The sequence below is a fragment of the Canis lupus genome, chromosome 7, assembly GCF_011100685.1.
Source record: "Canis lupus familiaris isolate Mischka breed German Shepherd chromosome 7, alternate assembly UU_Cfam_GSD_1.0, whole genome shotgun sequence".
NCBI classification, from domain to species: Eukaryota; Metazoa; Chordata; class Mammalia; order Carnivora; family Canidae; genus Canis; species Canis lupus.
The window spans coordinates 2,219,218-2,244,123 of record NC_049228.1 but is presented as its reverse complement, the minus strand read 5'-3'; the positions used below and the strand labels follow the sequence as shown (position 1 = coordinate 2,244,123).

General features: G+C 39.0%; 1 protein-coding gene across 4 annotated transcripts in view; it reads right to left on the bottom strand.

Moving 5' to 3' along the window:
- DDX59 (DEAD-box helicase 59) overlaps nt 1-24,906 on the bottom strand; it is a 74,506-nt gene that overhangs the window by 43,511 nt on the left and 6,089 nt on the right. For 2 of the 4 annotated variants that reach the window (XM_038541936.1, XM_038541941.1), the window contains exon 2: nt 10,501-10,662. The gene's annotated coding sequence lies outside the window, so the exon portion shown is untranslated. Of the gene's footprint in view, nt 1-6,786; nt 6,955-10,500; nt 10,663-24,906 lie in introns of all 4 variants that reach the window. The other 2 variants (XM_038541938.1, XM_038541937.1) reach the window with 2 other exon arrangements.

Below are 24,906 nucleotides of genomic sequence, written 5' to 3'. Positions count from 1 at the left end.
AAAATAAAATAAAATAAAATAAAATAAAATAAAATAAATCTTCTCAATAATAACTGATCAACTGTGACTTCGCCTGAATTCCAAGGTGCAACATTAAAGGCCTTTACATGGCAGGTGGCCCCATAACTGCTCTGGAAACGCTGTCAGAGTGTTAGCTCTGGAAGGCTTACGGATATTGTGTCTGCATCCCTTGGAGACTGTACTTAAGTACAGTGGAGGGGGTGTCACGGAAATGCTAATACAGTCAAATACCAGATATACCTCTTCACTCAGGGTTATTACGTAGTAATTACTTTAGAGGTTAAAGAATTGCTCTTAGCCTTTATCAGAGCCCTTTAGGAAGACCGTCTGCCTGTGGACTCTCCTGGAATTCCTTGAGGGTGGGGACCCCAGATTTCTACTTTGGTATCACCAGGGCCTTTGCAGTACTTGGTGCATCAAAACTATGCATTTGAATGATTTATGAGGACTTAATAATCTAGCAAGTTACCGACTCAATGATTGAAATTTATTTTCCAGCTCGGGGTAACTGCTGGCTCGCACAGTAGCGAAAGCTGCTAGCAGGTACCATGTGCAGGTTTTTAGGAAGATAAGAAAACAACCCAAGGGAGTTCCTGACCCATACTAGTTTCCATCTTAATCATTTTTGTCCCTACACCTAGAGTTTCTATACTTTTTTATAAGGTTGAGTCATACAAAAGCTTGCAACCTATTTGTCTGGAACGTCGTAGATTTAGATAAGTAGTCTGTTTGTATCACTCTGAATAATAACACCTCAGAAAAGCATGACAGATATTTCTGGATTAGGATTAGATTTTGAGACACGTGAAGATGCCACATTTCTTAAGTCAAATAAAATTTTACAAAAAAAAAGGGTTGGCTTTTTTTTTACTATGAATATGGCTGACACATCTCTACCTCACTTGCTTTCTATAAGTCGGCAAGTATCAGTTTGTATATCTATAATTTCTTAATTTTAATTTTTCATCTTGCTACTAAAAAACATCAGTATTTAGTTTACCTTTCAATTACTTCAAAAAATATATATGCCGGGATCTGAATATTTGTGTTCTTCTAAAATTCACGTGTTGGAGACCTAATGCCTAGTGTGGTAGTATTAGGAGATGACGCCTTTACAAGATGCTGGGAGCATGAGGACTGAGTACTCAGGAGTGGGATTAACGTTCTTATAAAAGAAACTCTAGGGGGATCCCTAGGTGGCTCAATAGTTTGGCGCGTGCCTTTGGCCCAGGGCGTGATCCTGGAGTCCCTGGATCGAGTCCCAAGTCGGGCTCCCAGCATGGAGCCTGCTCCTCCCTCTGCCTGTGTCTCTGCCTCGTTCTCTCTCTCTCTATATCTATCATGAATATATAAATAAATAAATCTTAAAAAAAAAGAAAGAAAGAAAAAGAAACTCTACCGAGACCCCCTGCGCCTTTCAGCAGAGAAGGATACAAGAGGGCACAATCTATAAAGCAGGAAGAAAACCCTCACCCAGACAGAATCTTCTGGCCTGATGATGATCTCGGATTTCTAGGGTCCAGAACTGTGAGAATAAAATTTTAAAAAATAAAATTTAAAAAAATGTATTTATTTGACAGAGAGAGAGGGAGAGAACACAAGCTAAGGGGACAGCAGGCAGAGGGAGACGGAGAAGCAGGCTCCCCGCCAAGCAGGGAGCCCGAGGTGGGGCTCGATCCCAGGCCCCTGAGATCATGGCCTGAGCCAAAAGGCAGATGCTCAACCCACTGAGCCACCCAGGCGCCCCGAGAAATAAATTTCTGTTGCTCCTGGTCAACCCAGGCTGCGGTATTTTGTCCTGGCAGCCAAGTGGACGAAGGCCCCACAGTATTTTAAATGTGTTATATAGTAGGGTGTGGAACTGATTTCCTTTAATACCGTAAAAATTGAGAAAAGAGTGTATTAGTAAAAATGTTACATAGCCTTACTTACATTCATGTTATAGGTAGATAGATTTGACGACGATAAAAAAAGAAGACAGGTAAGAAGAACCCCGGTGAGCCACCCCAGGGGATGCTAGGGAACTGTGATATAATAAGAAATGTGTTTGGTCTCTGCACCAGGTTCCTGGCACAGAGCTCCTAAAGCCCTAGAAATTTCCTGAGGGGAAGGAGAAAGAGAAGTATCTTTTGCTATTTGTAACAAGCCCTTTTCAACCCCACCTAAATTGATGTTCATCATGTGGCTTTGACAGCCCCCCTACCTGTGGGGTTTAGGAGGACAGATTGTCAGGAGGACCAACCACTTGATTGGAGGGTCAGAACTTTCCACCCGCCTCGGCCTCCGGGAGGAGGGAGCTGGAGGCGACTCTGTCCTGGTGGATGAGCATCAGGGGCGGGGGCACCTGCGGAAGGCCCATTGGGTATGGCCCAGGACGGCGACCTACCAAACCCGAGGGGACGTGTGGGAGCCCCTGGCTTGCAGCCCACTGAACACTGTGACCCAAGGTCACACTGTGGGGCGTCCCTGTCACAACTACACGCGGGCATTATCACACGGAGAAAACCATGTGCCACAAATAAGGAGATGCCCCCGAATGACTCCCGAAGCCCTGGTACAGGAGTTCCTTTTATTTGGGGTTAGGATGAGTGTTCATTGGTCATTGCGTGCAGGGGCGGGCATAAGGGGACACTCGGGCCTTAAGGAAACAGGCCCAGGACACACACGGTACGATATGCAAACGAGGCTTGTGCTCCTCCTTGGGCTGAAATTTTTAGTATCATAACGAGTTTAAAAAATTGTGGGTCATTGCAGAAGTCACTGCTTTGTTCTATCCATGCAGGCGCAAATTGGGGGTTTAGCTCAAACTAGTCTGGGAGACCTGGGCCACTAGAGCTCTTCCTCTTGGTAGTTGTCACCTCCCGAGGGATAGTTTTGGCTTCCGTCATGGGATGTCACGCCCATGGGGTCCTTTGACTGAGTTAATAGATACGCATGAGAGAAGAGCTTAAGGAAAAATGTGGGACAAAGGTTGGTGGGTACATGCAGGTCAGCTATAAAGGTTGAGTCTTGGGGTTTAGCTGGTGGTTGTACTGAAATTTGCAACTAGGATCTGAGGTTGGGGGCAGTCTTGTCTAGAAAGCCCCCAGTCTTTCTGTGCTAATTCTGGGTAGGTAGTGACAGATTTGCCCCCCCACACATTTGGCCTTGTTGAGCGTGGTGAGAAATAGCATTTTTCTTTAGGGAGCCAACTTATAATTCTAAAACCTTATAAATGAGAAGAAAGCATCAAACAATTGTCTGTCTTTCCTGTACAAACCATATGTGAAGGCAACCATGAGTGTATGAAATGAAGTTTCCCTTTATAGAGATATTCTAGCTAATAAATGAAGCAGGCCTGCTAGAATCAGGATATCACCGTGTGGGGACTTCTAATGAAATAATGGATGTAAGCAAAGATCATCAGTGGCCCCTAAAAGCCATCGAAAAAGTGACAGAGAACTTGATGGTGCATGATTTGCTGGCTTTGCCTGAATCCACTGATCGATCTTAGCATCACAGAAAGAGACAATCAAATATTTTGTGCTTCCTGATGAAAGTACACAAACCGCTCACAAAGTATTCATGCCAACAGATTGAACCTAAATCTGATTGAGCCTCATGGTGTTTCAATTTACAGAAAATGTAAGAGACAGGAATTTTTTAAACAACATGGTTGGGATGCAATTAGTAAAATTCAGACCTTGGAAAAACAGGAAAAAATGACAAGAAAAAGAAAGGGAGAGCAACAGAAACAGAGGAGGAACCCAGAGTTTAAAAGAGACCCATAAGTGGGGTGCTTGGGTGGCATCCCACTCTTGATCTCAGCTCAGGTCTTGATCTCAGGGTCATGAGTTCAAGCCCTGCATTGGGTACTTAAAACAAAAAAAGAGAGACGTATATGCTCAATGTAATATGCAACCCTTATTTGGCTCTCTTGATTTAAACAAACTCGTTGTAAAAAACCCCCAAAACAAGAGCTGCTAAGATGGCTGTCCCTACTAAAGGCAAACACAAGATCACAATCCCACCTGCTAGCATTGACTTTTTGGCATAAATCCTACCATTAAAGAGCTGTACATTTTATTTTGAAAAATTTTTTAGAAACGTGTACCTTTCAGTTAAACCTTCCTGAGTACGATACTCCTAAAAGTCAGCACATTAAACCTCATCAATCACTGATTCTCCAACTTAAATGAAAGCTCATTCTCCCAAGTGCAGGCATCATTGAAGGACCCGAATCTTAAAGACGATGACTTAAAGTCAATTCCAGATGATAGGCTAGTTGTAGAGGCTGACCGCAGCACAGCTTGGGTTGAGATGGTGACATTTGTTTTTGTTTGTTTGTTTGTTTGTTTGTTTTGTCCTTGGGCGTTTTTTTTTTTTCAGTATGTTTTAATACTGATGACTCAGTGTTTCAAAACCCAAATATTTCAAACCAAATAATGAAGCCATTTTGTACAGTTTTGACTCCAAAGCAACTAGACAGCCTCCTGGCCTTCCAGCTTCTTATTTCCTAGAATCACTTTTCAAATAAATGTGAATCTTTAAATCCAAATTAGTGATGGAAAGGCATCAGCCCCTTCAACAGCATCTCGAATAATTATCCGCTGTCTCTTTAAACACCTCCAAAAGTAGGAAATCTCAGCCATATTTGGCGAGGTTTGTGGTTAACTTTTATTATTGTTGCACAAGAACAAGTCTGCCCATCTCCCATGACAGCACTTTAATTCTTAAAGACCTCCTTTCTCATCCACTAAGTCAGTGACTCCTACCTGGAGTCTAGTGAATGTAAAAGCAGAATGAGAATGCCCTCCTCTTGGGCAATATCGGCACCTTAGAGCATGAAAGCTAGTAGTAGTTTGGCAAAATGTCAAATGCTGTGATGCCCCTTGAGGTTAAAATGTTATTTCAGTGGTTAAAAGGAATATGCTAAAATCTTTTAAAAATAGCTAGAAAGCCATCATCTTAAGTCTTCTTGTTAAAGATCTCTTGCTCTTTGAAATGTTGGTTATATGTATTTATATATATTTAATATAATATATAATAAAGTATGTCACTTAAAAATATATAATAAATTAAAATATATATTATTGATATAAATATCTAAGTATGTAGTAAATATATATTGTTACAAAAGAATAGCCTAATCCACTTTCCTCTTAAGATTTGCCATGGAAATTGTATATATCACTTCTACTTGTTAGAACTTTGGTTCTCGGGATCCCTGGGTGGCGCAACGGTTTAGCGCCTGCCTTTGGCCCAGGGCGCGATCCTGGAGACCCGGGATCGAATCCCATATCGGGCTCCTGGTGCATGGAGCCTGCTTCTCCCTCTGCCTATGTCTCCGCCTCTCTCTCTCTTTCTCTGTGACTATCATAAATAAATAAAAATTAAAAAAAAAAAAAAAAAAAAAAAGAACTTTGGTTCTCATCTCATTGGTTAGAGCTTTGTCACATGCTATTAGGGAGCTGGAAAACAGTGTTTACTCTGGGTAGCCTTGTGCCTGTAGAGAAATTCCTTTACTCTGGGAAAAGAGAGAGGGTGCATAATAGGAGACTATTGACAGTCTGTGTTCCAATAACTCTGAATAGAAGTTATCACCAAATATCACAATGATAATGTGTTCTAAACTAAGAGTTTTGGTGAAATACCCAAATACCAGTAATATGTATGTGAGGGGCATTTGTTCTCAACTGCCTAACATCCATTTGCTCTACTTCCAATAATAATTCTGGTTTGTATTTGGCATCCATTCTTCCTCTCAGTCCATGGTTCTGTGGATATGCCTCCATTCTCGAATCCAGGGATGGCTTGTGACCTAACCAGCCTACCTAGTTAGAATACCACATTCCTTAGGCAACAGTGATTGGTTTGGGATGGGCACATAATTTCATTTCAGCCACTAAGAAAGTAGACTCTCCTTTCATTCTGCAGCCATCTTGCTAAATGGAGTATGACAGTAAAACCATTCCTTTTTGGGTTTTTTTTATTGGTGGTGGTGGGTTTTTTTAGGCCTAGGATCCAGCCATGTTTGGAGTCTGCTCTAGAGTGGGGCTTCTAAGCTACAAGATCCAGTAAACTCTCTTCTCCATTTTTGTTTTGTTTTATTTTTATCCTTACACTAGTTTGTAGTAGGTTTTCTGTAACTGGCAATAAAAAGAATCCTGATATATTTGAGACTATTTCTAAGTCTCCAGGATGTAAGATTATATGCAATAAAGAATTAAAATAATTTTGAAAAACCAAGTAAGATACTTGATTAGTTCATATATTTAAATGAATGAGCTATTATCATAAAGCAAAGATATGCACCAAGCATCATTGTTCTTCACTGTACTTCCAGAATTTGAAGCACTAACTGGATTACAGGCTTCAAGAATTCTTTCTCATACATTATTAAACACTAATATTACTATGGACTCAAGAGTTTAAAAATTTGGTGATTATGTATAAATCAGTTTTAAATCTTTCTGAAATGAGGTAGGAGTATAAATAAGTTGAAAAAGGTGTCAAGCAACTTCTTTCTCATTCTAGTAGCTTCTTTTCTAAGCAATCAACTCTCCTTTTACACAGACTCCACATTCTCATCCTGTGTCTCCGAAAAAGTACCAACAATACTTCTTCTTAGCACTTACAGTGAATACATAATTCAGAATAAGATAACACCAAATGTAACATAGAATTAATTACATTTCTTCCAAATCACTTAGGAAAATATTGAAGCATAATTTTATGGATTCCTGTATCATTTCTAATAATCTCAGAATAGTAAGAATTACTCACACTTTATTTTGTCTGCTTGGAAAAGTCCTATTTGATCAATGGGGTGGTACTGGTGTTTGGTCATGTTACATGAAGCTGGGGCAGCTCCTGCAGGGTGCTGGATAAAAGAATACAGGCTCAAAAGTCTTCCAGCACATCTCCTCTAAGGAATGATTGCAGGAGAAGTAGCTAGAAATAAGAGATTTTATCTCATTTTAAAGATTGGCAGAGGAGGGAATTCCATTCCTTTTTAGTAACCCATGTCAGTACATAACAAGCTTCACAAGAAATTAATCAACTATGTTTTATCCAAATCCTTTGGGCTGAAATTCTTCTGTTCTGGAAACAAAAAGCTACTGATGACTATCATCAGTGTGAGAGCCCTTCATATATTTGGACACTGTAATTAAAAGCTCTTCTAGATGCTGATTATTTTAACTCTTTTAACCCAGTCATTTTCAACAGGATGGGGAAGTTATTTCACCCCCAGGGGACATTTGGCAATGTTTGCAGACGTTTTGGTTGTCACAACGGGAGGGGAGGTGCTACTAGCATCTAATGGGCAGAGGCTGGGCATGCTGCTAAACATCCTGCAATGCACAGGAATGTTCTACTCTCTCTCTCTCTCTCTCTCCACCCCAAATAATTATTGCAAAATGTTAACAGTATTAAGGTTGATAAACTATACTTTTATAAAGAAAATATTTATTTATTTATTTATTTATTTATTTATTTATTTATTTATTTATTTATGGGGGAGGGTGAAGGAGAGGGAGAAAGAGTCTTTTTTTTTTTTTTTTTTTGAGAAAGAGTCTCAAGCAGACTCCCCACTGAGCCCAGAGCCTGAGCTCAATCTCCCAACTCCAAGATCAGGACCTGAGGCAAAACCTGCAGTTGGTTGACTCAGACTTTCAACCAACTGCAGCACCAGATACCCCTCTACCTTTCTTAACATAGTCTTATTTTCCAGACCTTTGTGATAATCAATTTAATTTTCTTTCAACCTCTACTCAAACATACATGATTCCACTTAGATTTGGAGCTGTGAATTCCATGTGCACCTATTACTGAGAAGTAAGGACAAATGACTTCATAGTTCCTTCGGTCTGTGATACTTGTTCTAGGTGAAGATTATAAACACGGAACTTCGCTGGGGATGTAAATGACCCACTTCCTATGTCTGTAGGTGTTTGTATGACCTGCAAGGGCCCACACGAAGTTCTACTCAGCTAAGATTATGGGAATATCTCAGCCTGGTGGAAATAGAGAGGGGCTGAGGGTGTGGGAGGGAAGGGAAGATCTTGCCGAGCTGTGGCCAAAGCTATAAAAGTGATGTAAAATGCAAGAAAGAGGTTCCCAGAGCTTGCTCTTGCAACTCTTAACATAGGCAACCAAAGACAGTGGTTGAGTAAGTCCTCCTAGTCACAGATACATTTTACTGTGGTCTTGGGACATGTATTTTAGATAACTTTTGGTAAATCCTTAAACTTCTATAACTCTTCCACTGTGTGTTTATGTGTAATCCTCTGGTTCTCAACGTGGAGCAATGAAAACCCTTACAATGAAAAAGCTTGTGTGCTTGCTTCCAAAGTAACCAGAGTAGCCCTCTCTTAGGCTAAACTTGGAAAAAAAAAAAAAAGATTTCTGGAAGAAAAATTAGACTGGTCATAGCTAAGAAGAGAAGCAATCTGGAGAAGTCCTGAGGTCTGCAAGAAGAAATTGGGGATGTATGCAGGACTAATGCTGGGGTTGGAAAAAGTGCTTCAAGTCTTCAAAGATGGATGCTGAGGAGCCTCACTCACGTAATACATGGTTTTCTGATTTTGATTAGCATTTTGCTCCTAACTACTGCTCTTAAATTCAAATTATAGCTTTCCAGAGGATACAAAAACAAGAAGAAGAAATATGCTGAGGTTTGCATAGAGATCAAATAACCATTCCACTCTAAAGCCATAGATTCTTCCATTTGTGGAGATTCCATGCCAGGTTTGACATTTCTCATGCTTGATGTCTACATACACAGAGTCACATCGGAGAGCCTAAGCAAAAATCATCTGGTTAGTTCGAATTCCGTAGGGAATATATAAAATGTTCCTTGAATTTTCAATTCCAAGTATGTTTTTATGTTTACAGGACTCACAAAGGCTTTATTTGCATATTATCCATTTAGAGTGAAAGATGATCTGGATGGATATAAAAAATAATTAATTTCAAATTTATGCCAGAGTAAGGTGGCACTTAACGTCTCTCACATTCCCTCTACTTTCAACTCTAAACACATTCCAACTCCATCTGCCTGCTACTCAGAAGGCAGGAGGGTCCTGGGCGGTGGGAATCAGAGGCTTGAGGTGATATATTCTCACCTGTGAGCAGGACCGAAGCGGGGGGTCAGGGTAGGGTAGTCCTGATGCAAAGACTTGAGAATCATGGTTTTTGGTACTTGGACCTCTTGATGGTGTCAGGATATAGTTGGCCTACCAGCAGGTTGATTTCTGCCCTGTGTAAGTGTGCATATTCTCCTTGACCCCAAGGAACTGGGAAGGAACCAAACTGAAGCCAGAGGTTTAAAAGATCACAGAGCAGCAGGGCTTCCTTCCTTCCCGAGGATGTCTCTGCCACTAAACTATCATACAATCAGACACCATGTCCCTTCCACTCTCTGAGGGCCACTGATACTTCAGCTACTCCCAAGAGGCCTACAACCAGAAAGAAAGAGAGTGCAAATCACACAATCAGACTGAGTTGCCTTATGAAGTAGAGCAGTGGGAAAAGACAGATAGTAATTGCACACCAAAAGTAATAAGGACCCTAAGGAGACTTCAGTGCAGCATAAAAGAGACACTCTGAAGATAAATCAAACCAAACCATGATTTTCACACTAAAAATTTAATAAAATGAAGTCTCATTTTTGAGACCCAAGTTAATGGAAAATTTAGTGGAAGAAAGATCTCAAAGTGACAGAGCAAAAATACCAAGAGATAGAAATCATAATAAACAGACAAACAAAAAAGACAAGAGATTTGGAATACAGACCCTAAAGGAGTGGTTCTAGAAGGAGAAAAAGGAGCAGATGGAGGAGAGGTAATAATAGAAGAAAATATTTTCTGAAAATATTTTGAAAATTTTTTGTGTTAAAGAAAGACCAGCGTCTGCAAATTCAGGAGGCTTTCTAATATCCAGGCATATACTGGTAACATTTTTGAACTTCAAGAGAAAGGGAAAATCTTACAAGTTTGAGGGGGGATGGGTAAATTATAAAGAAAAAGAATCAGACAAGTACATGATTTATCTTCAACTCTGGAGGGTGAAAGCCGGTGGCAAAAACTACAAAGTACTGAGGAAAAAAGTACCGAAAATCAAGAATTCCAGGCAAGTTATCACTTACCTGTTAGTTTGGAAATACATACAAAAGGATTCAGAAAAATATCATACGTACTACCAGTTGAGTAAAAGACTTGGGAAAGAGCGTTAAATAACAAATTAATCTGAATGGAGCTTATATACACAGTATTAGTTCTCTATGACTATATACAAATTACTCCGAACCCTAGTGGCTTGAAACAACACTAAGCATTTATTATCTCTCACAATGTTTGTGGGTCAAGCATGGCTTAGCTAGGAGGCTCTGGCCCAAAGGCTCTTGAAGATGAACTCATGACGTGGGCCAGGGCTGCACTCTTCTGAAGGCTCAACTAGGGCTGTAGGATCTGCATCCAAACTGAGTCAGTCACTCACCTGGCCAGCAAGTTGGGTGGCTACCGGTCAGAAGCCTCAGTTCCTTTCTGCATCAGCTCTCCAAGGACTGCTGGAGTGTCCTCATGATAGTGTGGCTGGCTTCCTCCAGAGCCGAATATCCTCAAGAGCCAGGTGGAGCCTCAGAGGTTACGCACTATTGTTCTGTTTATTAGAAACAAGTAACTAAATCCAGTCCACATTCAAAGATAGGGGAATTAGAAAGGTCAAAAAATCTGCAAATATATTTTAAAACCACCATCCAAATAAAAAATAAGGGAAACACAAGGAAAATCTGATGAAAATTCAATTATGTTGAGAAATTTTAACATTCCCTTTACAGAAATGAAGAAAATAAACAAAAATAAGTAAAGGAATTAGGTGTGCCTGGGTGGCTCAGTCATTTGAGCATCTGTCTTTGGTTCAGGTCATGATGCTGATTGAAGTCCTGGGATCAAGCCCCACATCAGGCTCCCTGCTCAGCAGAGTGTACTTCTCCCTCTCCCTCTGCTCCTCCCCCTGCTCCTGCAAGATCTCTCAAATTAATTATTAATTAATTAAAATATTTTTTAAAATAAGTAAAGAAATTAGAACAAATAAATCAATGCACTAGATTTAATAAACATACATAGACCCTTACATTCCTTTAAAAAAAAGCCATATATCCCTTAATCCATGAAATAATGTTTTTTTAAAAAGTGACTCAGAGTAAAAATACCTAGCAATATATATGCAGCATTGTTTAAAAATTTATTATGTCAGGTGCTGCTCTAAGTACTTGACATGTAACAATTCATTTAATTCTTATACTAATTTATGAAGTAGAATTATATAACAACTTGGAAGTGAATAAATACACCAACACACTCCTAGATTATCTTCGGTCCAAAGAGGTAATAAAAATTGAAATTATAAATGGCATTAGATATTCTTCAATGTGCGCTGATTAAGCTATACTGACATTAATGACTAACATCCATCCTGTTTGGTGGGTGCTCACAAACACTGGTTGTTAAATATTCTTAATATCACTCCTATCCTGAACTATCTAAAACACTTTGAAAAGAACACTTCAGAACAAAAGCTAAGGAATACAGCAAAACCTGAACTCAGAGAAAAACTAAGTGTCATCATCGTTAAGGAAGAGAAACAAAAATGAAAGAACAAAATTAGAATTAAGAAATTCTGGGATCCCTGGGTGGCGCAGCGGTTTGGCGCCTGCCTTTGGCCCGGGGCGTGATTCTGGAGACCCGGGATCGAATCCCACGTCGGGCTCCTGGTGCATGGAGCCTGCTTCTCCCTCTGCCTGTGTCTCTGCCTCTCTCTCTCTCTCTGTGACTATCATGAATAAATAAATAAAATCTTTAAAAAAAAAAAAAAAAAAGAAATTCTAATTAGGGGATCCCTGGGTGGCACAGCGGTTTAGCGCCTGCCTTTGGCCCAGGGCGCGGTCCTGGAGACCCGGGATCGAATCCCACGTCGGGCTCCCGGTGCATGGAGCCTGCTTCTCCCTCTGCCTGTGTCTCTGCCTCTCTCTCTCTCTCTCTCTGTGACTATCATAAATACATTTTTAAAAAAAAGAAATTCTAATTAGTTAATTTAAAAATTAACTAAGAAAAAAATAAATAAAAATTAACTAAGAAATTAGAATAATAACTAAATAAACCAAAGTACAAAGATGGAGTTAAGTGTAAAGATATTATACTATAAGGATAATATAAAGCTGAACATACTGAAATAGAAAAAAATTAGTAGAAAGGATAAATAAATTCAAAAGCTGTTTTTTAGAAAGAATAATAAAGCCAATAAATTCTTAGTAGAGCCTTATTAAAGAAAAATGAGAAACAGGCCAGACTAGGAATAAAAAAGAAAAATTAACTATTTAGAAATAACAAATATATATAAACTTGAGATGATATAACACAAATTAACCACAGAAGAAATTGAAAGTCACCATAAGACATTGTAAAAGTAACTAGTTATTTTTTTTTAATTTTTAGTTATTTATGATAGTCACAGAGAGAGAGAGAGGCAGAGACACAGGCAGAGGGAGAAACAGGCTCCATGCACCGGGAGCCTGATGTGGGATTCCATCCCGGGTCTCCAGGATCACGCCCTGGGCCAAAGGCAGGCGCCAAACCGCTGGGCCACCCAGGGATCCCAAAGTAACTAGTTATTTAAAAGAGCCAAATTCAGGGCAACCCCCAGGGGCTCAGTGGTTGAGCATCTGCCTTGGCTCAAGGTGTGACCTGGAGGTCCTGGGACCAAGCCCAGCATTGGGCTCCCTACATGGAGCCTGCTTCTCTCCCTGCCTGTGTCTCCACCTCTCTCTATGTCTCTCATGAATAAATAAATAAGATCTTTTTAAAAAATAAAAGTACTAAAAAAGCCAAGTTCTATAAATGTTGAAAATTGATAAATCCAGTATCATTTAAACATTTTAAGACAATAGAAATGATAAAAATCTTACCAATTTATTTTATTAAGCTGGCATAACCGTAAATATTTTTTAAAGATTTATTTTATTTATTTGAGAGAAAGAGTGCTCTCGGAGGGGCAGAGACAGAGGGAGGAGAGGAGCAGGCTCCCTACTGAGCATGGAGCCTGACCCCGGGGTTAATCTCAAGACTTTGAGATCATGACCTGAGTGGAAACCAAGAGCCAGACACTGAATCGACTGAGCCACCCCAGTGCCCCATGCTGGCATAATTTTAATACCAAACCTGATGAATGTTGCAATAAAGAAGACTACAGACTAATCTTACTTATAAACCCAGTGAGTGGGCAGCTCGGGTGGCTCAGCGGTTTAGCGCTGCCTTCAGCCCAGGGCCTGATCCTGGAGACCCGGGATCGAGTCCCACCTCGGGCTCCCTACATGGAGCCTGCTTCTCCCTCTGCCTGTGTTTCTGCCTCTCTCTGTCTCTGTCTCTCATGAATGAATGAATAAATAAATAAATAAATAATAAACCCAGTGAGTTTTGACCTAGTAAAGTTTAATCTAGGAATACAAAAGTGATTACATTTAAGAAAATTCATCAATATAATTCTTTACATCCATAAATTAAAGGGAAGAAGCATACATCTAGTTGCTTAAAAGGTATTTGATAAAAAAAAAATGATAAAAAAACAAAACCAAAAACAAACAAAAAAAAGGTATTTGATAATATGCAGCAGCCAATGGAAATAAAACTTTATTTTTATTTTTACTCTTTTGGTAATAAAACTTTAAAGAAGGTAGATTTGCAAAAGAATGGATTATATAACAAAGACTATCCCAAATTAGCAAATACTATTGTAAAATGTTAAACACTAAAACCATGTCGATTATACTTAGAATCCAGGCAGGGTTGTTCACAATTTCAAGTAGCATTCAATGCTTTCTTTGAGGTGCTATTCTTTTTTTTTTTTTTAAGATTTTATTTACTTATTCATGAAAGACACAGAGAGAGAGGCAGAGACACAGGCAGAGAAAGAGGCAGCTGCCTGCCGGGAGCCTAATGAAGGACCAATCCGGGGAATCTGGGGTCATGTCCTGAGCCGAAGACATACGCTCAACTGCTAAGCCACCCAGGCATCCCTGAGGTGCTGTTCAATGAAAAAAATGATATAAACATTAGAAAAGACTAGGTAAAGTTTTTTGCTACTGACTTCATTTGTACACATGCTCTCTCTCTCTCTCTCAAATGAGTAAACAAAATCTTTCTTAAAAAAAAAAAAGATCCAATGACTTTGCTCAATATTACCAATAAGTGCCAGAAAATGGAAATAAGGAAAAAATTCTTTCACGATAGCAACTCTATAAAATAACCAATAATGAACTTAAAAAAAGGCACTCTCCCTCTCAGCAACTCTAAGGACTACAAGCCAAAGAGCAACCAGTATATAGGAGATCTGAACACAGTCAATCAACCAATGGAGCTAATTGAAATACATAGAATATTTCACCCAATAATAGCAGAATATACATTTTGTTCTCAAGTACCCATGGAACACTCACCAAGATAAACTGTATTTTGGGCCCTAAAACAAAGCTTAGCCAACTCTAAATAACAGAAATATAGTGTAATTTTTACCATATTAGAATCAAATTGAAGTCAGTAGCAGAAAAACAACAGGAAAACGTGGAGAAATTAAGCAACATGATTCTAAACCCATAGGTCAGAGGCATGTGAGTGGCTCAGTCAATTAAGCATCTGCCTTCAGTTCAGGTCATGGTCCCAGGCTCCTGGGATCAAGCTCTGAGTTGGGCTCCCTGTTCAGTGGGGAGTCTGCTTCTCCCTCTCCTACTCCACTTCCCCTGCTTGTGCTAGTTCTCTCTCCATGTCAAATAAATAGGTAAAATCTTTAAAAATAAAATCCTAAGGGTCAGTGAGGAAGTCACAACCCAAAATTTAAAAATAGAAACAACAGAAGGAACATAAAAATATAACATATTAAACTTGTGGGATGCTTCTAAAGCAGTGCTGAGAGGAAAATTTAGAGTACTAAACATTTACACTAGAAGCAAATAAAGGTCTTAAATCAGTCATTTAAGTTCCTACCTCAAGAAATCAAAAGAAGAAGAAGAAGAAAAGTGGAAGGAGAAAAAAAGAGGAAGAAGAGGAAGGAGAAGAACAAAGAAGAGCAAAATAAGTTTTTTAACAAGTAAAAGGAAAGTTAAAAAACAAAATACAGGGATGCCTGGCTGGTTCAGTCAGTAGAGCATGTGACTTTGATCTTGGGGTTGTAAGTTCAGGCCCCACATTGGGAATAGAACTTACTTTTTAAAAAGTTAATGAGGGGCAGCCCCGGTGGCTCAGTGCCTCCTTTAGCCCAGGGCCTGATCCTGGAGACCCAGGATCAAGTCCCATGTCAGGCTCCCTGCATGGAGCCTGCTTCTCCCTCTGCCTGTGTCTCTGTCCGCCCCCCCCCCCACCCGTGTCTCTCATTAATAAATAAATAAAATCTTTAAAAAATAAAAAATAAATAAAAAGTTAATGAAATTGAAAATCAGAAAACAGAGAAAATCAACAAAAAAAGCTTGTTCTTCAAAAAAAAATCAATAACATCGCAATTTTTAGCAAGACTAAGACTTTAAAAAAGATGACACAGAGTAACTGGGATGATACTACAAATCCTGCAGGGAATACCATAAATAGCTTTATCTTCACAAATTTGACAATTTAAAATAAATGGACTAATTTCTTAAAAACTATCAACTACCACACCCAACCAGGATGAAATAGACAGGATAAATAATTCTATAGCCATTTAAAAATTGAAGTTTTAATTTAAAATTTTCACCCCAAAGAAATCCTCGGGCCCAGATGGCTCCACTGAAGACCTTTATCAAATATTTAAAGAATTCATCAGTTTTACACAGTTTTTTCAGAAAATAGAAGCAGAAGGAATACTTCCCAACTCACATCATGAGGCCAGTATTATTTAGACACAAAAATTCCAGCAAAATATTAGCAAATTGAATCCAAGATGTTATTTAAAAAATTAAATAACACGACAAAGTGGGATTTATTTCAGGCATGCAAGGTTGGTTCAACATTCGAGAATCAATGTTATGCATTGTATCAACAGGCTAAAGAAGAAAAATCATAATATCATTATGATCACATAATTTAACAAAGAAAAGGCATTTGACCGAGTCCAATACCCATTCATGATGAAAAATAAAATAAAACCAATTCTCAGCAAGATAAAAAAAAATAGAGGAAAGTTATCCAACTTAATAAAGAACATCTGCAAAATCCTATAGCTAAAATGATACTTAATGGTGAAAGACCAAATGCTTTCTCCTTCAGATTGGAAATAAGAAGGATGTCTACTTTCATTACTATTATTCAACATAGTACTGGCAAGTCTAGTCACTACTGGAGGGCAAGAAAAAAATAAAAAGCATACAAACTGGAATGGAAGAAATAAAACTATCCCCATTTGCAGATAACATGATTGTCTATGCAGGAAATCCCTGGGGAATCTCCAAAAACAAACAAACAAATAAAAAAACCTTCTACAACTGAGTTCAGTAGGATCACATGATACAAGATTGCACTCTTGGTCATGAATCCCAGAGAAATGAAAACTTGTCTTCACACAAAAACCTGGATGTGAATGTCCAGAGCAGTTTTACTCCGGAGAGCCAAAAAAACTGGAAGAAGCCCAACTGTCTTTCAATAGGTGAATGATTGAACACAGTGTGGTACTTCCACACCATGGAATACTACTCAGCAATAAATAAGAATGAACTTGGGGCAGCCCAGGTGGCTCAGTGGTTTAGCACCACCTTCAGCCCGGGACGTGACCCCAGGGCCCCGGGATCTAGTCCCACGTCAGGCTCCCTGCATGGAGCCTGCTTCTCCCTCTGCCTGTGTCTCTGCCTCTCTCTCCCTGCATCTCTCATAAATAAATAAATAAAATCTTAAAAAAAATAAATAGGAACGAACTGTTGATACATGCAAAACAACTTGGATGAAACTCCAGGGAATCATGCTGAGGGGGGAAAAAGCCAATTCCTAAAGCTTACATACTATATGATTCCATGCATATTTCATTTGTGGAATGACAAAATTACAGAAATAGAGAACAGTTTTATGGTTGCCAGAGGTTAGGGAAAAGGGGGGCTAGATGGGTATCTATGGTTATAAAAGAGAAATATGAAGGATCTTGGTTGTGACAGAATTATTCAGTATCTTTCCCCCCTAGTTTTTCAGAGTATTTTGACCATGATAGTGGATACACAAACTTACACACGTAATAGCATTATATAGAACAAAATATGTACACATGCAAATAAATAAACACAGATAAAATTGGGGAAATCTGAACACAATTGGTCGATTGTACAACATCAATGCCCTGGTTTTCACACTGCACTTTAGTTCTGCACTATGTTACCATCAGGGAAACTGGGTAAATGGCACACAAGATCTCTTTGTGTTATTTCTTACAACTGCATGCAAACCCACAATCATCTCAGTTAAAATTTCAATATAAAATAACTGCCGAATTTTTTTCTCAAAGGGCACTAAAAATGAGAGAAATAAATACCATTTGTTATTGAAGATATGTAGCTTTTTTTTTTTTCCAAAAGCATAGGGCCTGAATGAAGAAAAGTAAAAGTCTTACTGAAGGTCTTAAGATCTGAACAAAAGGAAAGATTTACCACAGTCTTGGAACGAGAAGACATTTTTAAAATGGCAACCTCTCAAGAGCAAGATACAAATTCAATGCAATTCCCATTAGAATGCTAACTGGATTTTTTTTAATGAATGTGAAGAATGTTGGATCAAAACGTCTTAGAGCTCATAATGGAAGATAGATCAAGAACATTAAAATTATATAAAAGCAAAGAATAGTGACAGAGAACTTCTGTCATGAGATATCAGAATGCAAACATAAGGCCACTGCTATCAAATCTCTATGGCATTGGTGTGGGACCAGATTATTAGGTCAGTAGAACATCAGAGTCCAGAAATAGGCCCCAGGGAATGTGTGAACTTAATACAAGACAAAGATGGTATTTCCATTTGGAGAAAAAGAATAGTTTATTACCATATGGTGCTGGCATGACTGGTTATCCATCTGGAAAAAGATACAGACATATCCTGTTTCATACTACACACATTATAAAACAATAAAAACTGTACAAAAATAGCCAGGCAACAACATATGAACTTAGAGTAAAAGCTCTTCTCAACTAAGATAGGAAATCCAGATTCCAGTTGTCAAAAAGACGTATTTAGCAATATAAAAATTAAAAACCTTTTGAATGGCAAACTATAGCAAACACAAATTCAACAAATAAATGATGGAGTAGGAACGCATACAGCGCTTGTGACTAGAACAGAGCTAATGTCTATAATATACAAAGAACTATAACAAATTGATAAGAAGACCCTCCCAAGACATGCACACACACACACACACACACACACACACACTCCCTAAATGGGCAGAGTACGTTCATAGAAGAGCAAATACAAATTGCCAAAAAAGGGATCCCTGGGTGGCGCAGCTGTTTGGTGCCTGCCTTTGGCCCAGGGCGCGATCCTGGAGACCCGGGATCAAATCCCACATCGGGCTCCCAGTGCATGGAGCCTGCTTCTCCCTCTGCCTGTGTCTCTGCCTCTCTCTCTCTCTCTCTCTATCATAAATAAAAAAAAAAAAATTAAAAAAAAAACATTAAAAAAAAAAAAAAAACCAAATTGCCAAAAAACATATGCAAAGATGCTCAGATTCACCAGGGGTCAGGGAAATGCAAAATAAAATAACAATAAAATACTTTCTTTAACTCATTAGATTGTCAAAAATTAAAAGGAGGGATAGTACCTATTTCTGGTTGGAACTGGGAGAAAGAATTACTCTCATACATTTCTGATGGAAATGTAAAGTCTTTTAGAAAAGGAATCTGGCGATAGTAATTAAAATTACATCTATACACATATCTTCAATCCCACAGTCTTTTGGAAATCTATTTCCTAGAAGTAAAAGTCCCCAAGGTATATGTACAAGGATGTTCACTGCAGTGTCATCCATAGTGAAAAATATTGAAACCAACTGAATGTCCATTGAGAGAGGAATGGATGGGTATGTAACATGCAGTCACACTCTGAAATATTACGCAGCCATGAAGAAGAGCATGTTAACATTCTTCCAGTCAACATAAAGAGATTTTGATGAGGTTTTATTGCATGAGAAAACTAAGGTAGGGAGCAGCATGTATAATATCTCATTTTTGCAAAGCAAAAAATGGTTTTTAAATCTATGTATATGCGTATAGTTACATGAGTCTGGAGAAAACCACAGAAAAATATGCATCGTATTGTTCAAACAAGTTCCCTAAAGGGAAAAGGGGTAGGGAAGAGGAATAGAAGAGTAGGGGAAGGGACAGGGAGATAATGCAAATAGATAAGGTGGAAAGACTAAATAAAATGAACATACCTTAGTATATATAAACTCTGCTATGTAAAATAATGTGTGTGTGTGAATGAGAGAGATTATGTATAAATTTAAAAATATTGGGCAGCCCAGGTGGCTCAGCAGTTTAGCACCTGCCTTCGGCCCAGGGCTTGATCCTGGAGACCTGGGATCGAGTCCCACGTTGGGTTCTCTGCATGGAGCCTGCTTGTCCCTCTGCCTGTGTCTCCACCTTTCTCTCTCTCTCTCTCTCTAATTTATAAAGAAATAAAATCTTTAAAAAAAAAGAAAATATTGTTGTAGATACTTATCTACTAACTTGTAGAGAACTCTATGATAACCTGTCAAATGAAAAAAAGTAAGTTGGAATACACAGACTGAGGGTACTTAAAATCGGGACATAGCATTAAATCTTCAAAAATTTTGAACGACATGGAGTTTGGTTATATTTCTAGGTAACAGATAAAGAAATCCCAGTGTATCTGAATATATGTTTGTATATGTGTCAACAAAATATTAAAGTTGGTTATTCCGGGGGGAATGGCAGTGAATAAATGATATTGGGACAGAAGTGAAAACAGAGGAGATGATTAGCTTTACCCTTTTCTTTTTTCATATTTTATTTTTTACCTTGATCTTGCCATTCAAGATTACGGGTTGCATACTCTACCAACTGAGCTGGCCAGGCACCCCAGCTTTACGTTTTATAGATGTTTGTTCCATGTAATTTCATTTGTTATTAGAACCATGGGCTACTGCTATAATGTTCAAAAATCAAATAAAGCAGTAAAAAAAAAAAAAAAAGTAAACCCCAAGTTTTCCCCCATGGCACCTCAAGCGCATGCCACTATGTGGACAGCACATAGCAAAGAGGAATACACTAAATGTTCATTTTGGAGAGAGTAGACAGGCATTACCGGCTTAAAATGGATTTACTGTAAGGGATATAACTTAGAAGTGAAAACAACACCCAAATTTAGGTGTATGAATATTTATCTAAGCTCATTTTGAAAGAATATTAGATAGTAACTGACATGACAGGAAATTAAGCATCACGATGATCCCTAATGAACCCCAGGAAAGATGTAGACTGACTCCATGCAGATGCAAATATGCTACCAATGATGCAAAGGGATAAAACTGCAATCATTAGAGCCTATGAGCACTAGCTAGAGTAAAGTTCAGGCAGCCACAGCCCAAACAAGCCAATGAGCCAAAGCTACTACTTAAGGTGGTTTGCTGAGGCTCTTGGGCAGGCCACTAGAGTTCTAGACAAACTGTAAGGCTGAAAAATGTATCTGTGTTTTCTCTCCTCATACCTTCCTCTTCCTTGGACACCCATTGCCCATTTCACAGGATATGGAATAAGATTTTGTCTCAAAATTTCAAACCAAAGCCTCAATGCTGTGGACAATGGGTGACAAGTGTATCTATATTTAAGAGACATATTAGACATATCCATGCAGGACTAATAGGCTACAATCTGATCTGTAACAATCAATATCCCTCCCCATTTCCAACTTCTATAGAAGAGATTCATTAATGAGACTCTTGGTAGTAAGAGAATCCATGTGAGTAGAAAGTTTTGTAACATGCTTCCTCTCCTATCTCTAAAGCAAAAGAAGGGGTCCCAATGGATCCACTTAGAGAGATTAATACTATTTACAAGAGGGAAGATTGGTATCTGATTTTCCAGTTGAGAGTTTTGCTACCATAATAGACCATAACATTTTTGGGAGAATATGTCACGAGGAAATTGGGTCATATACAGGATGAAAGTAGAAACTGGTGCCTAACTGTCCCCTGGAAAACTCATAGGGTAGATTGTCGAGCTAGAGGTGCCCATGGAGTCAGGGCAAGGAGTTAAAAGGCAGCAGTGAGAGCATTCTGCTGTTCTGGGGAACAGTCATTCATTCTAGAGTAAGTATGTGCAATGTTTCCTATGGACCAAGTGGATACCATGGCAAGTAGCTAGGAAAGGATTTCCTTGAAAGAACCTCATCTAAGAGAACTGTCTGCTTGGGTTAGAAGATCCCACCAGAAAGAGGCTGTGGGTGATAGACCAGAGGATGGAACTGATACAGGCTAGCAACAGTGCTGTGTCAGGACATCCAGTGGGAGTTCCAAAGACCGCACTAATGTGTTCTGTGAAAGAGCCAGCACTGGATGCCTGCCATCCATTAAGTAGTCAAAGAGAATTACAAACATCAGATACGAGAAACAGCCTTTGCTTCTTTTCTTCTAATCCCTTCTGCACCATTGTGTCCAACCCTAAAGAAGCCAAGAGCATTGGTGAGGAAAAAGTAGAACAAAAATAGACCACACCTTCACCCACTGGTAGTTCCCAAACCATGGGTCTGGCCTAAACTAAGAGCAAGAGAGGAGCCCCTAAATTGGATGAGGGATTGGAATGTTCACTTATATTTAGCAAAAGCTCTAAATTTGCCCTGAAAACTATGGACCCTGAGCAGGCTAACAACAGTCAGAGCTAATACAAAAGCTCATCATTTTCTCTGTGCCACTCCATGTTATCTTCTTGCTTTCAGAATCAATACCTTGATACCTCATTCTCTAATATCTATGGCTCACATGATCTTTCTGGAAACAACTCCTGATTATATTCCTCACTTGCTTAAATATATTCAGTGGCTCCCATTGCCCACAGATCAACCTCACTGGTCACTCTTCCAAATGGTGTTGTGTTTCAGCTAATGCCAAAATTTCCCAAGGGCATGCAGAGGACATTAGGTTATTTTAATTATTTGTCTCATAGATGAATTATTTCATTTTTTTAAAGATTTTATTTATTTATTCATGAGAGACACACAGAGAGAAAGGCAGTGAGACACAGGCAGAGGGAGAAGCAGGCTCCATGCAGGGAATCCAACATGGGACTTGATCCTGGGGCTCCAGGATCACACTCCGGGCTGCAGGCAGCGCTAAACCGCTGCGCCACCGGGGCTGCCCAATTATTTCATTTCAATAATCATGTGCTAGGATTAATAATATGTGCTAGGACATCAAAACCATGATTTCATGGATATCATTGTTTACAAGGAGGCTAAAGCAGGCAGCACTGTGGTAACCTGCCTATCACAGACATCAGAAATTATGGACCTGTTGCTCAGATGCCAAGTATTAAAGCATTTATACTAGAGGAAAATGAGTGTTCTCACTGTTTTATACACATATATGCATTTACTAGAAGTCCCCTGCAAGATAAGTGTGAAAACCTAGAAGTATATAATGAAGCTTTTCAAATTGTCTATAACATTAGGAGATAGTGGCTGAGAACTGTCACTACCAAATAATGAAAGACATGAATCCATAGATTTGAGAATCATAAGGAGTAACAAACAAAAAGGTTAAACAAAAATCCATAGACATGCAGTAGTGTAATTGCAGCATATCCTATCATAGAAAAGTAATCAAAGGAAAAAGGAAATTAAACACAAGGATGACAATTAGACTAACAGCAAACATCTCAAGAGCAGTAGAAGCCACCATGCAGTGGAACAGTATTTTCAAGCTGCTGCAAAGAACTCTATATCCAGGTAACTGTTGTTAGAGTGTAAGGATGAAATCAAGAATTTTTTTTCAAAAAAAAATAGAGTTTATCAATCCAAGAACCTCAATGAAAAATCTATTATTAAGGGATGTCCTTCAGGCCAAAGGAAAATAATCCCAGAGAAAAGATCTACAATGAAAAAAACAAGAGAAAGGAATGGTGAGCAAAGACAGGAAGAGGCCTCCCACCAGACACTGAATCAGCAGGAGCCTTAATCATGGACTTCTTCCAGCCTCCAGAACTGTGAAAAGATAAATTTTTGTTGTTTAGGCCAGTCAGTCAATAGTGCTTTATTACAGAAGCCTGAGCAAGCTAATTATACCAGTACTTGCATGTGATGAAAAATTACTCTTCATTGAGGAAATTTAGAGGCAGAGAACAGCCGACAGTGCATGATCTTCCCGTCTCTCATTATCCCACAGAGAGATGTGTGTAAGTGGGGGCATTGTAAATGTGTCCAAAAATCGAAAGAAAGGAACTCCCTCTTTCTCATTCTACGTGTTTCCAGTGAAGCTGGAAGGCGAGACAAGGACATCTAATTTACTATATAACAATGGGAACTCTTTGTTTTTATTCAAAAATATTTTTTGAAAGCAATCTCTACACCCAATGTGGGGCTTGGAATCAACCCCCAGATCAAGAGTCGCACGCTCTACTGACTGAACCAGCCGGGTGTCCTGGGAGCTTCTGGATTGAAGAAATGGATGCACTGGGAAGAGAAGGTGGCATTCCTGAGATGTGGTATCAGCCTGTCCTTCCACTGATGTATTTCACTGAGATTAAACCTAGAGGGAGGGAATGGGCCTCCAGGATAACCTATGTGTCTCTGGTCAGTGAGCAAGAAACTTAAATATAAGGACATCAAGAGTTTGCAAAGGTAAGATGGGAAAGGATATTCCAGGTAAATGCTAACAAAGAGAAAGCTCCACAGTCAAGCCAAGAGCATCATTAAAGACAAGGAGGATAACTATCCAATGATAAAAAGAAACAATTCTCCAGAAAGATATAGCAACTCTAGGCTTGTGTGCACCTCATAACATAAATCTCAGATCATACAAAGCAAAGTTGTCCAAACTACACGGAGAAACTGAGAAATCAACAAACATCAGGGGGAATTTTAATACTCCTCTTTCCATAATTGTCATGTAAGCAGAGGAAAAATAGAAAAAAATACAGGTATTTGAAAACCTACGTAGCATGTTTTCAACTTAATCAAATGGACATTTAAAGACCTTTGCAACAAATGATTGTGGGACATCCCCATCAGGTGGAGGCCACTGGTATGAGTGGTGAAAGAATTCACCAGAGGCAGAACAAAAATGTTCAAAGCTTATTGAACACAGTGCTGGAGGCAGGACGGCAAAGAAGAGACTGACTGTGAAGAGGCAGTGGTAAGGGGCCACGGCTACCGGGCAGCCGAGTGAGGGAGTATGGGGATGTATGGAATTTTCTCTTTTTTGGTAATCTGAGGAACTCTGCCTGGTTGGTTGTAATTGGTCAGTTAGGGCCTGTGGTGATTTCCAGGCGAGTTGCTTACTGAGCCTGTTTGCATTCAGCTCAGCGGTTGGTGGCAGGTGGGTGGCCTTCTGTCTTGATCAAGTTTCCATTGTTCAAACTTGTTGCTTAAAGGTGGTCTCGACAATATTGGATAAATTTCATTCTTTCCAAGCATACATGGAACGTATATAAGACACATCGCAGAGGAGGCTGAAATAAAAATCTGAACAGATATCAAATAATCAACATCATCCGCAGGATGTACTCTCTGAACATAATGCAGTTAAGTGCACGTAATTACTGAAACTAACAAAAAAGGGCAGTAGAAATTTCATACATTTGGAAATTTAAAAACACATACCAACAAAATGGGCAAAATTTTGAAAGATTTTGGACGTCATTGTTCATTGTATGTTTAAAATGTTTCTTAATAA